The sequence below is a fragment of the Castor canadensis genome, chromosome 5 (assembly GCF_047511655.1).
Source record: "Castor canadensis chromosome 5, mCasCan1.hap1v2, whole genome shotgun sequence".
Classification (NCBI taxonomy): Eukaryota; Metazoa; Chordata; class Mammalia; order Rodentia; family Castoridae; genus Castor; species Castor canadensis.
Genome location: NC_133390.1, coordinates 83,108,576 through 83,121,089, shown reverse-complemented (window position 1 = coordinate 83,121,089; position 12,514 = coordinate 83,108,576). Strand labels below are relative to the sequence as shown.

At 43.4% G+C, this 12,514-nt stretch overlaps 1 protein-coding gene across 5 annotated transcripts in view; it reads left to right on the top strand.

Annotated features, from left to right (window-relative positions):
- The window catches only part of St6gal1 (ST6 beta-galactoside alpha-2,6-sialyltransferase 1), a 119,885-nt gene that overhangs the window by 29,167 nt on the left and 78,204 nt on the right, over nt 1-12,514 (top strand). Inside the window, exons 3-5 of one of the 5 annotated variants that reach the window (XM_074073578.1) lie at nt 2,893-3,009; nt 5,080-5,379; nt 7,057-7,185. The exons of 2 other annotated variants lie outside the window; for them this stretch is intronic. The gene's annotated coding sequence lies outside the window, so the exon portion shown is untranslated. Of the gene's footprint in view, nt 1-2,420; nt 3,010-5,079; nt 5,380-7,056; nt 7,186-12,514 lie in introns of those variants that run through there. 2 more of the 5 variants (XM_074073581.1, XM_074073579.1) reach the window with 2 other exon arrangements.

Here is a 12,514-nt window from a genome sequence, read left to right as displayed (position 1 = left end):
ATTTTTTGTGAAGACATACGCATTTATTTCTTTTGGTCAAATACCTACAAGTAGTATATATTAGCACTTTAAGAAACTGCCAGTCACTAGAGTGGTTGTATCATTTTTATCTTGTCTCCAGTTCCACTTCCATGCCAATACTTGGTATGCTGAATCTTTTTGATTTTAGCCATTCTTATAGATATGTGGGTATACTCATTGTGTTATTTGAATTTTCCTAAAGATTAATGACGTTCGGTTCTTTTCATGTGTTTGTTTGCCATCCAAACATCTCCTTTTTGAGTTTTGATTCAGATCTTTTGACCTTTTAAAAAAAATTGGGGCTTCTATGATTGAATTGCAAGAGCTCCTTACATATTCTACAGGGAAGTCCTTTACTCAATCTGTTTGTAAATATTTTCTGAAGTTCTGTTAACTTGTATGTAGCAGGAGGTAGAGATAAGTAAAGTAAAAATTATAATCTAGGTAAATAAGTACTGTGCCCAGAAAGGATAAAAGAGCAGTAATCTTAAAGTGGGAAGTTTCCTGGAGGAGAAGGTGGGGTCTGAGAGGAAATTAGAAGTTAGCTGGTGTGTATGTGGGCATGTGCGCAAGTGTGTAAGGCAGCTTAGGTAGAGGTTTGTGTGCATGAAGGCACAGAGATACGAAATGTTGTAGTACATGTGAATCTAAGAATAATTTTAGTTAGTGGGAACCTTGGGATTTAGAAGCAGAAGAATGTGGACTAAATCCTAGCTCCTCTACTGACTGGCTATGCACCTTTTCTTTAAAAACAACTTTTTATTTTGAAGCAATTACAGATTCACAGAAAGTTGCAAAGATAGTATAGAGGGGTCAGGTTCATCCTTCATTTAGTTTCTTCCATTAACTTTATTTTACATAATTATAGTACAATATGAAAACCAGGAATCTGAAGTTAGTAGGATATGCTTGTATATTTCTGTCATTTTCTCTGAGTAACCATCTCAATCAAGATACAGAACTATTCCATCACCACAAAGATGTCTCCTTCATGCTGTGCCTTAATTATCGCATTGGCTCTTTCCTGTGTATCATCCTGATGATTTTTATTATTTTGAGAAAGTTCTTTATATAGAATCACACAACATATAACTGATTGAAAGGGATTTTTTTTTTTGCCAACATAATGCCATTCAAGAGATAATTTACTTTTTCATTGTTGATGCTGTTCCATGGTACAAATGTACCCATTTTAACTTTTTACCTCTTGAAGGATATTTTGGTTGTTTCTGTTTTTTTCCTGGGATCAGTGCCCAGGAGTACAGTTGGTGGGTTTTATGGTAAATGTATTATTTAATTTTTGAACAAACTGCCAATATATTTTGTGGACTGGCTATACCATCTTTCGTTCTTAACCAGCAATCTGGTCCTTCCTTCACATCCCTACCAGCATTTAGCTGTGTTAATAGTTGTGTAGTGAGTGATAGCTCACCATGGTCTGAATTCATGTTTCCTAAATGACTAGTTGTGTGTCCATCTTTCTGCGCCCAGGTCTGGCTGTCTGAATCTAGACCCCAGCCTGTTCTCCTTCAGTGTGGGAAACAAGAGGGTCTAGTGCTGATTAGCCCCTCCTACCATGTCCAGAGCTGCCCTGGAAGTATGACTTCCTTGTTCTTTGACACAGTCCACTAGTGATGGGAGCTCTTTTTTCATTGTCCTGAAGAGACGCTTCATAGAGCTATGTATTTTTCTAGGGATGAGCAAACAACCTGTACATGCTGACTTTTTATTGTGCCCTCTGCCCTGTTCCTCCCTGGTGCCAGTGTGCCAACATCTGTACTTTCTGGCAGCTGAGATGAAGAAACCTCTGGAGTTGGCCCAGGAGGACTGTTTTTTCAATGATTTCAGGTCTGACTGTGCCAAGGGCAACTGCCTGGCCTAATGCCTTACCTGGACTCAGCGTCTTCTACTCTTTCTGCTTATAGGAGGCAGCTTCAGTGCACTCAGAAATAATAGTAGCTAACATTGATTATGCACATCTTATGTACCAGGTGCCAAGTGTTTTACATGTGTTAATTTATTTAATCCCACAACAACCCTAAGAGTTAGGTACTATTTAAATTTCCATTTTATAAACGAAGAAACAGGCACATTGAGTGGATATCTAGCTAGCTAGTAGGTTGACATTGGAACCCAGTAGTATGATAGCCACATCTGTCCTCTTAGTCATTACACTATACTACCTGAATACTCTGTACTAGAAGGTGGGTGGGTAGTGGGGGGAAGAAAACCTCATGTGGCATTCACCTTGCTGTGTCCACCCTTAGGAATACGTGAGAGAAGAGAATTTGCTGTGAGCTTTTTCTAGAGCAGGAGTAGTTTGGGATGTTGAGATGGAAAATGGGGTAGGTAGAAGGAAGTGAATGCATTTCCAGGGAGAACAAAGACTTCCTTGGAGACCTGCAATGGCACTGACTGTCCAGATGTGAGTGGTGCTCAGGCTCTGAACTCCCATGGTGATGATACAGTTCTGCTTCCTGCTGTGCACTCAGCTTGTTTGTACACACTGTGGGGAAAGCCTGGAGGAGGATGGCACAGGGGCCCAGACCCTGGGGGCCAGCACATGACTGCACTTGCCCTCAGCTCCACAACCACCTGCCTGTACAGAGGTAACCTTGACTATGTACTGTAGAGACCCCCATCCCACCCCATTCTACCTTTGTCCATCAGGGATGGCTGGAAAAGAGTGTGGGTCTTCTACTATGACAGCTCTGGATTCTGGTTGGAGAGACTCAGTTTCCTCACCTGTAAAGAGGCGAATAGTAATACCTGGTTTATCAATTGTTAGAAAGGCAAGTGGGGTGGTGTAGTGAAGGGACCTAGTGAGTACTGGCTCATTCAACTTGTTCTTTGCCTCCCCTCCTCTTCCAGGACTCCCCAGCATGAGTGCCTAATTTCAGGGGCATACTGCACTGGAAGAAATGGTGTGTGTGCCTCAGCCCAGTCAATCAGTGAAGAATTCCATTCACTTATTCAGCAATCAACTTGGTAAATGAGCACAATATGCTTACTCTGTGTTTGTTTCTATGCTAGGCACCGTGAAGATATGAGCTACAGTCCTTGGCTTCACCTAATATGTGGTCTAAAAAGAGAAAAATATTAGTTAAATAATAACTTAATCAAAAAAAGAAAAGAAAAAGCATGGATTGTGGGCGTTGCTATACAGGAAACAGTCTGAGGGCCTGGAGGGTGCTGCCTCAGGAAGTGGTTTGACCTGGGATGTGAGCCCTTAGCTTCAGGAAGCTGACAAAGTCCATGTGTTATGTTCAGGAAAATCAGTTCACTCTATGCTATGTCCTAACTATAGACTACTCCAGTGCTTGGCTACCTAGGGGTCTCCCCCAACAACCCAGAAGTTGCTTATATCTAACCTTTCACAGCTGCCACTGGTCCCACAGGGACAGGGAGGAAGTGTAGAGGCTGCACCTTACAGGTGTGGGTCATCTTTCCTTATTGCCATTTGTTTTTGATGTGCTCATGACTCAGTTTATTACTCTGTTGAACACGGTGAGCCACCATGGTCATTTGGATCAACAGACAGATTTTACAAACAACTTTATTGAAGTACAATTTATATTCCATAAAATGAGCCCACAGTAAGATAACAATTCAGTGATTTTTTTTTATAGTAAATTTCCTGAATTGTGCAACCATTAATTAACTACAGTCCAGTTTCAGAACATTGCTATTGTTGGTTGGGACATCTTTGCATGCAAAAGACAAGATAAATATTTTTATGGGATTACTTCTGTTCTTCCAATAGGAGGATCTTATTACTTAACTAGTATTTACTGAGCACCCTCTGGAGCACACAGCTGGGTCAGGTGCAAAAGGGCACAAAGAGAGAAATAGGTGCTGCTGGTTGCTTCCCTGTGGCTGGCTGAAGATTGTGTTTAATGTACCTTACCTTTACGTGTGGGGCTCTTGGCAGCTGCAGGGCAGGTGTTTCTTTTCTACCTTGTGACTCTCACTTGCAGATCAGGCCAGGACATTGCTTTTGTTACCTCTAGTGTTGCACTGAATTATCACCCCAGCAGACAGAGAAGAGTGCTTTCTGGCATCTGCAAGCAGCTGTAGATCTTGGCAGGTCTGGATATGAGGTCTTGGAAGAAAGAAAACTAAGCATGCTGTGTATGGTGCCCAGAATTAGCAGGTGGAATTGGGGTGAGAATGCATGAAGGGGGAAAAGAACATGAGCCAGTTAGGGCAGCTGGCTGGGATGAATTCAGGGGACAGTGGTGAATGAGGTAGCCTAGAATTTAGGGATAAATACAAGTACAGTGGGGTGTTGCTTGGAGGCTGGGGGAGTGAAGTGGTAGTACAGTCTCATCTGCTAGACTGAGGAATTTGGACTCAATGGAGTGAACATGGAAGTTGCTGTTTTAAGTCTCTGAGGAGGGCTTGATTATTCAGCTGAACTTGAGGAGATGCTTTGTGCTGTGTGAGGGGAGAGATGAGATGCAGGGGTGGGTTAGGAGCTGTTGTAAGGGATCCTAACATTAGGTGATATGGACCCAACTTGGGCAAGGACATCCGGGCAAAAAAGTGAATGGGAGAGAAAAGTTCCGCCAGATGAGGGGAATCAGTCTTCCCTCTGTTTCCACCCCTACTGTGCCAGGGTCCATACCTACCCTGTCCATTTGCTGTGGCACTCTGCCAATCCCTCAAATTCTGCCTGTCCTTAGACAAACCCTGCAGCTTCCCCACATCCTGTCTCTCCTTGCCTGGTTGTCTTTTCCCTTTCATCCACTTCTCTCCTGTTCTTCTGTAGCCCGAAGGAAAGGGAGAAGACAGGCTGAAGGGGAACCCTGTTCCCATAAGAGGCAGTGCCTGAGGTGGCAGCACAGAGAGGTTTCCATAATGGTGACTGGTGGTGCCTGTATTACAGATGTGAGTGACACTGGGCCTGGGGAGGCCTGGGGCCTGGGGCTCAGGGTTGGGATGAGGGCAAAGCAAGCTGGGTGCCACACTCAGGCACCAACTCTGTACTTGCACAGCTCTAAGACTGAGCACCTTCTTAAATTTTGCATACCTACCACTTCCTTTTCTTCACCCTAGTCCTGGCCATCAGGGATGTTGGTAGGTTGGGAGGACACCGGTGACCTTGGAGAAAGCATCAGTTTGCAAAGGCCTGAGGTCCCAGTGTGGAACTGTTTCTGCAGAAGAAAGTCTCTCTTTGGAAGCTGCACAGAGTCATCTCCCTCCTCCCCACTCAAGACAGTCCTCCGGCCCCAGAGACTCACCAGGGCTCCTGGACCATAGTTTGAAGACCTTAGATCAAATCTTCCACCCCCCTGTTACCATAGAGAATTCTGAAGCCCAGAGAAATACCTGACTAGTCCAAGGCCAAAGAGGAAGGTATGACCTTTGCTTTCCTTTGATTCATCCTCTTCAGTTGTTTTTTACATCCTTTCTCTTTACCTCTATATGGTTATACAGTGTGGATAGTCATGGTCTGATCTGTGTCTGAGGATTGAGGTCTAATTCTGAGAAGTCCATTATTGAGTGCCTGCTACTACCAACATTATTTCAGGGGACTTTGCATTCATTTCATTTAATTAGGGTTGTGACTCAAGTGGTAGAGCACCTGTTTAGCAAACTTGAGGCCTTAAATTCAAACCCTAGTACTGCCAAATAAAAAGTAATAATTATTAAAAGAAACTTTAAAGGCGGGAGAACTGCTGGAGTGTGTTTCAGCTGCCTGCAGTGGCTGCTGTGGAAATTCATGGCTTATACACCCCTGGACCAACAAGTCACATGGACTTCTCTCTGTTCCTGGCCTTGGCAGTGTTCCCCCTGAAGCCCCATAGGTGGTTCGTGCTGCCAGGCCTGTGACCGTGTCTCTGTCCCCTGCTTTATCACCAGTGATTTCCTTCATCCACCACCCCCAGCAGAACTCTTGAGCCACTCCTATGAGTTAGCCCTGATAAAGGTGAGTTATTTTGGCCTCCTCTGCTCTATGTCCCAGTGAGAATTCCTACCCAGTGTTTTCACTTGTCATCTTAGACTGTTTGCCAGAGTTTTCGGAAAAAGGCCTGTATTATTAATGCCCTTGCTGGGAACAGCTGCTCCCTGCCAGGTTGTCATGTGAGACCTCTGGAAAGCCAGGAGCTACAAGGCCCACAGCTCTCCCAGGCCCACTGGGTCAGGGGGGAATGTGATCCCACAGAAAATGCAAACAGCCAAGAAGTCAGAAAGCACTGGGAAGGGCCTGATCAGTCTCACCTAGAAACACAGCAGCCCTGAGCATCCCTGGGTGGCTGACCATCCTGGTGCTTCAGTGGGGCCCATTGTCTCTGAAGGCTTTTAGTCGGAAGTCCCCACCAAGATAAAAATGAAGACAGTAATAATCAGTCTGGCAACAATAGTTCCTTGCCATGTATACTGTCTTGGTACTTAAAGTAAGTTAGCTTTAATCTGACAAACAGGCCTATGTGCGGTGTGGGGCTTGTTATCCCTTCAGTGAATGAAAAAACAGCCTCAGAGAGCTTGAGGAATTACCCAAGGTCATGCAGGTAGCAAAGGTCAGAGCTGAGATTTGAACCGAGGTTTATATAGCTGGATGCTCACAATCCTTTCAGAACATTGTACACCACGTGATACAACATAGTATTTCTCAGTTTTTCTTTGCAGTTGTTTCCAGCTCTTCTGCCTCTCATCATTGTCCTCATGTCTAAACTTTGTATTCTGGCTAGAACTTGACCAGATATCAACATTAGTGGTGCCAGGGTAGTGGGATGAAGAGTGGGAAGATGGTGCCTGGCACCTTGTTCTCTATCAAATGAAATGGCCCCTTTTCACCTCTTCTTGTTCCATCAAAGGTCCTTTTTTTGTGTCGTGGAGTTGGAAAAATAGTGTAATAATGTCATCTGCTTGCTTAGACAACCTGCACCAGTCCCAGTTTCTTGCAGGTTAGATTGGGACTAGCAAGAGTTATGTCTGTAGCAAACATCCCATTACTCAGTTTCTCACCATCCCTAAGCAAAAAGAGGTCGACTTTCATAACCGAGTCTGCACTGCTGTTTTCTCTATTAGGTTTGCCTTACTCTGCCTGGTAAACTGTTCATTCTTCAAAACCTGGAGTTGGATCTGGTGTTACACTACTATAATCCCAGCTACTTAGGAGGTGGAGACAGGAGGATCGAGAGTTTGAGGCCAGCCCAGGTAAAGTTACCCAGATCCTATCTCAAAAACAAAATAAAAGAGCCAAATGGTACAGCATTTGCCTAGAAAACATGAGGTCCTGCATTCAATCTTCAGTACTGCAAAACAGAACAAAACAAAACAGGAAGAAAGAAAAATCTGTAGTGACCTTTACCTTTTCTGACTTTTTCTAGCAGAGGAATCTAGCAGTGGTATCACTGTGCCACTAGTTCTTAATGCCTCACACAGTTTTACACTCATCAGTTGCTTTTTCTTTCGCTGAGGATTCAGTAGAAGTGGATGGGCACTACGTATTTCTGTATTTGGAGTTGTGGAATAAATGAATGAGCTCATTGACTCAAATGTGAGTCAAGGTGGACTACTTTAACCCAAATACTATGTCAGGGATTATTCAGAGAAAGGAGAAGTGATTTGACCAGTAGTCCAGGTACTGTGCAAGACCACTATGCAAATGAGCTCACAACAGATTGAGAGAGGGTCCCAGAGAGGTAAAGAGACAGTGGGAGGCCTTGTAATTGGGGAGTGAAGCAGAGGTGTTCCTGTCCTCCAGGACAAACTCTGCGTCTGGCCTGCCTCCCAGGAGAGGGACAGGGAAGAACAGGGGAAAGAGCAGGGGTTCTGGATGGTCCCAAAAGGAAATGGGGGGTGGAGGGCTGTGGAGGACAGGGTAGAAGCTGAAGCTGGAGGAAGTCCAAGGCACTTTCCTTTCTTCCTGCCGTGCTCAGGGCATCTTGCTGGCTGGAGCTCCTCCCTAAACAGCAGCTCCTGAGCATGCAACATGAGATGAGGGAACATGAGTTTGGAGCCAAGGCCTGCTTGTATAGGTCATTGAATGCCACTGGGCCTCCTGCTCATTTAATTCCTTCTTTCCCTGTTGCTAAGCTTATGAGAAGCTGCTGGATGTAGGCACTTGGTGCGTTGGTGATGGTCAGGTCTGAGTTTTTACAGCCTCATCTTAGTCACTTTAATTGCTAATTGTGTGGCACTGAGCAAAATAGTAGGGGTATTGTTTTGCTAAGTCATTAGGATTAGGGATTACAACAATTCTGTTGAGAGCTTTTCATGTGTCAGGTATTGTGTAAAGTGGCTTATGACTATACTTTCATCTATTCTTCTGAATAAATATTTATAAAGTAACTTATTACCCTATAAGTAGATGCTGTTGTCATGTTGAAATCACAGACACATAACTGAATTTCAGAAAGGTTAAGTTGCCTGAGGTCATGTAGCAAATAAATGATGGGATCAGGCTATAGAGCAGGTATGTCACGCCTTAACCACTATATACTGTTGATTCCCAATTTGAGCCTAAGAATCACCTGGATCTCTTGTTCAAGAGGCGTTCCCAGGCTCTTTTTCTGATTGTAATTGAGTTCAGCTGGGGAAGGGCTGGGAGCAGTGGATGTATCAGGCATCTGGCAGGTTTTGGAAACACTGTATTGTGATTTCCTGCCTGTACGGTGTGGCTCATAGTGGGCACTCAATGTTAGCTATTAGTATTACGCTATAAATGCATTGAAAAGCTACCTTACTGTGCAAGGATATTCATCTTTTAGAAGCTCACTAATTCTGGAACTAGACCTTAGGGGATCGACATTTTAGAAGTCCAAACTCACAACTATTTGTGAATGTAATGAGCTGCATTCAAAAGTCCCTGTCACTTGTAAGCAAGCAATTGTGCCACCATGGTCTGGATGTAATGGTCGAACTGTTAGTTTTTCTATGACTTGGTGCTCTGTGCTTGCCCACTGCAGTGGGCAGTAGTGCACTGAGGAGGGCCTTGGGGTGGTAATGTTTTATAAGAGTAGAGGGGAGCAGTATGCAAACTAAGGACTGATCACAGCTCAAGGAGAGAAAGAGGATGGAAGTGTTAAAGGAAAGACTTCAGAAAAATGAATGTAACAGAGTTTATTCGAGCAAAGTATGATTTATGAATTAGGCAATTCTCAGAACTAGAAGAGGTCACTGAACTCCATTGAAGCAGAGTGGGCAGTGAATGTTTAAGGGCTAAGTGGTAGTAAGATAAAGAAAGCATGTTTGACTTACTGGAGTGCAAAGACCCAAGGTGGAAGTTAGTAGGTGGTTTATGATTGGTAAAGTCGTCTCTAGTTTCAGTTCACTGTTTGCATTCACCTGGGATTTTGGTTTGCTTACATAAGAGCTCCAGTTACAGAAACAACATTGGGCTAATGGTCTCCTTATTTGCTTTAAAAGAGTGATGGCAGGAGGCTGAAGCCAGCAGATGTTTTCAGGCCATCATTCTCTGCCTTGTGGCAGATGAATCCGCACCAGTGTAGCTTCTGCGCCTCTGTACTCGAAGCCATGCAGCTAGTACGTTAAAATACTTCATTTTCCTTAGGGACTGATGGTTGGTAGATGTCTTCTATCTCTTGTCTTTACTTTTTAAGTTCTCAAGGCCCATTTGTGGGCATATTAATTACAGATGATAGGGAATATTGTCCCATTGGATCCTAGAGAAAGGCTTGATTTCCTACCCTGGTTCATTGATCTTCTGTGTCCAAACTCAGCCTTAATGACAAAACTCAGCAAAAGTTTTCTTACAGAATAGGAGCATCCTAAGACACTCTGATGTGTTTCTTAGCTGAAAGAAACCCATTGTAAGATTGTCCTCAGATACTTCCGTTCCAAAGATTTATGATTACCTTTGAGTTAGGATCCATAATAGCTACCACTCTGATTATGTGCTGGGTGCTTTTCATACCTTTTCATTTCCCTCCTCTCTTATTCCCTTCCTTCCTCTCCCTCCCCCTTCTTTTCCCTTCCTTCTCTCCTTTTTTCTCTTTCTGTTTTTTTTTTTTTTGGGACAGGGTCTGGCCTGGAACTCAAGATACTCCTGTCTCAGTTTCCCAAGTGCTGGAATTACAGACATGCACCACTTTCTCATTTCATCTTCCCAGTAGCTCTATGCAGTTATGTTGTAACACAGGTCACACTATTCCTGTTTTATAAATGAATAAACTGAGACCTAGAGAACTCAACTAAGTTGCCCTAGGTAACAGAGCTAGTAAGCAACGGAGCTGGACTTTAAGCCTAGGTCTATGTGGTTCACAAATGAGAACTTACTCTGTCCATGTCATGTTGCTTTATTGGACTATTAGGAGGTCCTGTTTCTTCTGGTGAGGAGGAACTAGGAATTGTTTATCCCAATTGGTGTTAGAGGGAAGCTATGTACAGGTTACATCAAGGGATGACAGGTCCTGATGTTCACAATGGAAATCATCCCTAACCTTGTAAACGTAAATATTCATGACTTTCGTCAAGCCATCAGCTGGGGATTTCAGCAAAAACAGGTTGCTGATTGCTCATAATTCTCAGTGAGTATCCACTAATGCTAAGAATGGTGGCAGGTTATCAGGGACTATGGGCCACTGGAGCTCTGTGGCAAAGCCTTGGAGGGCCAGGAATTTGACTGCTATTGAGGAGTGATGACAGATGAGCAGATGAAGTAAAAAGAAAGATCATTTCCAGTGTATCACTTAATCAACCTTGAGCTCATGACCAAAGGGTACCTGAGTATATTCACTTGGATAAGGAGGTCATCTGAGTCCCCCATTTCTGTCTGACAAGCACAAGGAGATGGCAGCTTCTAGCATATGGATCTGAGGTATTAGAAAAATCTTGCAAGAGTGGCACAGGAAATTGATGGCTTTCTTCAACTGAAGCTTTACTTTCTGTAGCTATGAAACAGGTCTTGCTTGTGGTTTGCATTATTCTTGATTGCATGTTATGATAGAAGGTCCACCAGCACAGCTCTCTTTCCAATTCCTTTTTTTGCTGTCTTTTCTTCTAGCAGCTCCTTTGGCTTCCCACTTGAGCTGGGATCCCTCACACACTGCCACTTCTCTTCTGCCACTTTTCTCCATTGTCATCTTGGTGACACTGATGATACCTCCAGTGTTCTGTCTCTACTCAGAAAGCCTGCTGACACCTCCTCCCCTTCTTGAGGCTTCTGACTATAGCTAGCCATTTCTGTGACACTCCCTGTCCTTACTTCTGACCCCATCTTCTTCTTGGGCCACCTTGTAAAAATATGGTCACAGAACCATAACTCATTCTTCCATGATTAGTGGTTTCATTACATTTTTCAGCTGTTGTATTTTCTGCCTCAGCTCTGCTAATTTTGTCTCTCAATTTGTCCTTGATTTAGAAGTAGTAATGCTTGTGTTGTAACTTCACACATTGTCTAGCAGGTAACCAATAAAATTATTTTTTCATTAGTCTGACAGATGTTTATTTATTGGATACATACCATAGTTTGGGCACTGGACACAAAGATGCTATGGATGCAGAACTAATTATTGCTTGAAGGGAAGATAGACATGTAATCAAATTAAAATGCTTTTTGTTTTTGGTGGTAACTGGGGTTTGAACTCAGGGCCTCACACTTCCTAGGCAGGTGTTTTACCGCTTGAGCCATTCCGCCAGCCCTAATATGATGTCTCAGTTTGATCAGAATTGTAATTGTGAGACCAGATGTGGTGCTATAATCCCAGCACTCAGGAGGCTGAGGCAGGAGGATGGTGAGTTTAAGGCCAATCTGGGCTATATAGTAAGACCCTGTCTCAAACAACAAAAACAAAACAACAACAAAGTACTAATCAATCAACCAATCAACGAACAAATAAAAAACCCAAAAGAACTGTAATTGTGATTTAAGTATGAGGTTTTTTTTTTTTTTTTTTTTTTTTTTTTTTTGCTCAGATGAGAAATAATGAGAAAAGAGAGAGGTGGAGGCAGATTTTATAAGTATTCTCACATCAGAAACAGTAGCACCTTGTGACCTGTTCTATGTGGTTCAACACTTTTTGTAGGCTTATACTAAGACAATAAGGTACTGAGATGGACAAGTGATTCGGGACCACTGAGGGTGAGGGATGACTTGAATGAAGGAAGAATTGAGGATGCTAGCATAGCAAGATATAAGAGGTAGAGAGAGTGAGGGAGGGGGTAAAAATTACTGGTGTTTTTTGAGTGCTTCTTACTGTGTACAAGGTGAGTAACATACATTGCCTCATTTTCCCCTCCTAATAACCCGTAGAGGTGGATACTGTTACTTTCTGTGCTTTGTAGGTGAGGAGACACTAAGAGCAGTTGAGTACCTGTCCAAGATTGCACAGCTGGGAAGCGATGGAGATAAGTTTAAACTCAGAAGCTCCATAATAAACACCTATGCTGTTGGTGGAGAAAACATAACCTACTGATCAAGAATGTCCCAGGGTCCCCATGCTGATACTCCCAGATTCCTATCTCCTGCTGTCCACCTCCTCTTCTAACCTCTGGACTTCCCTATAAGGCTGTGTGCATCACA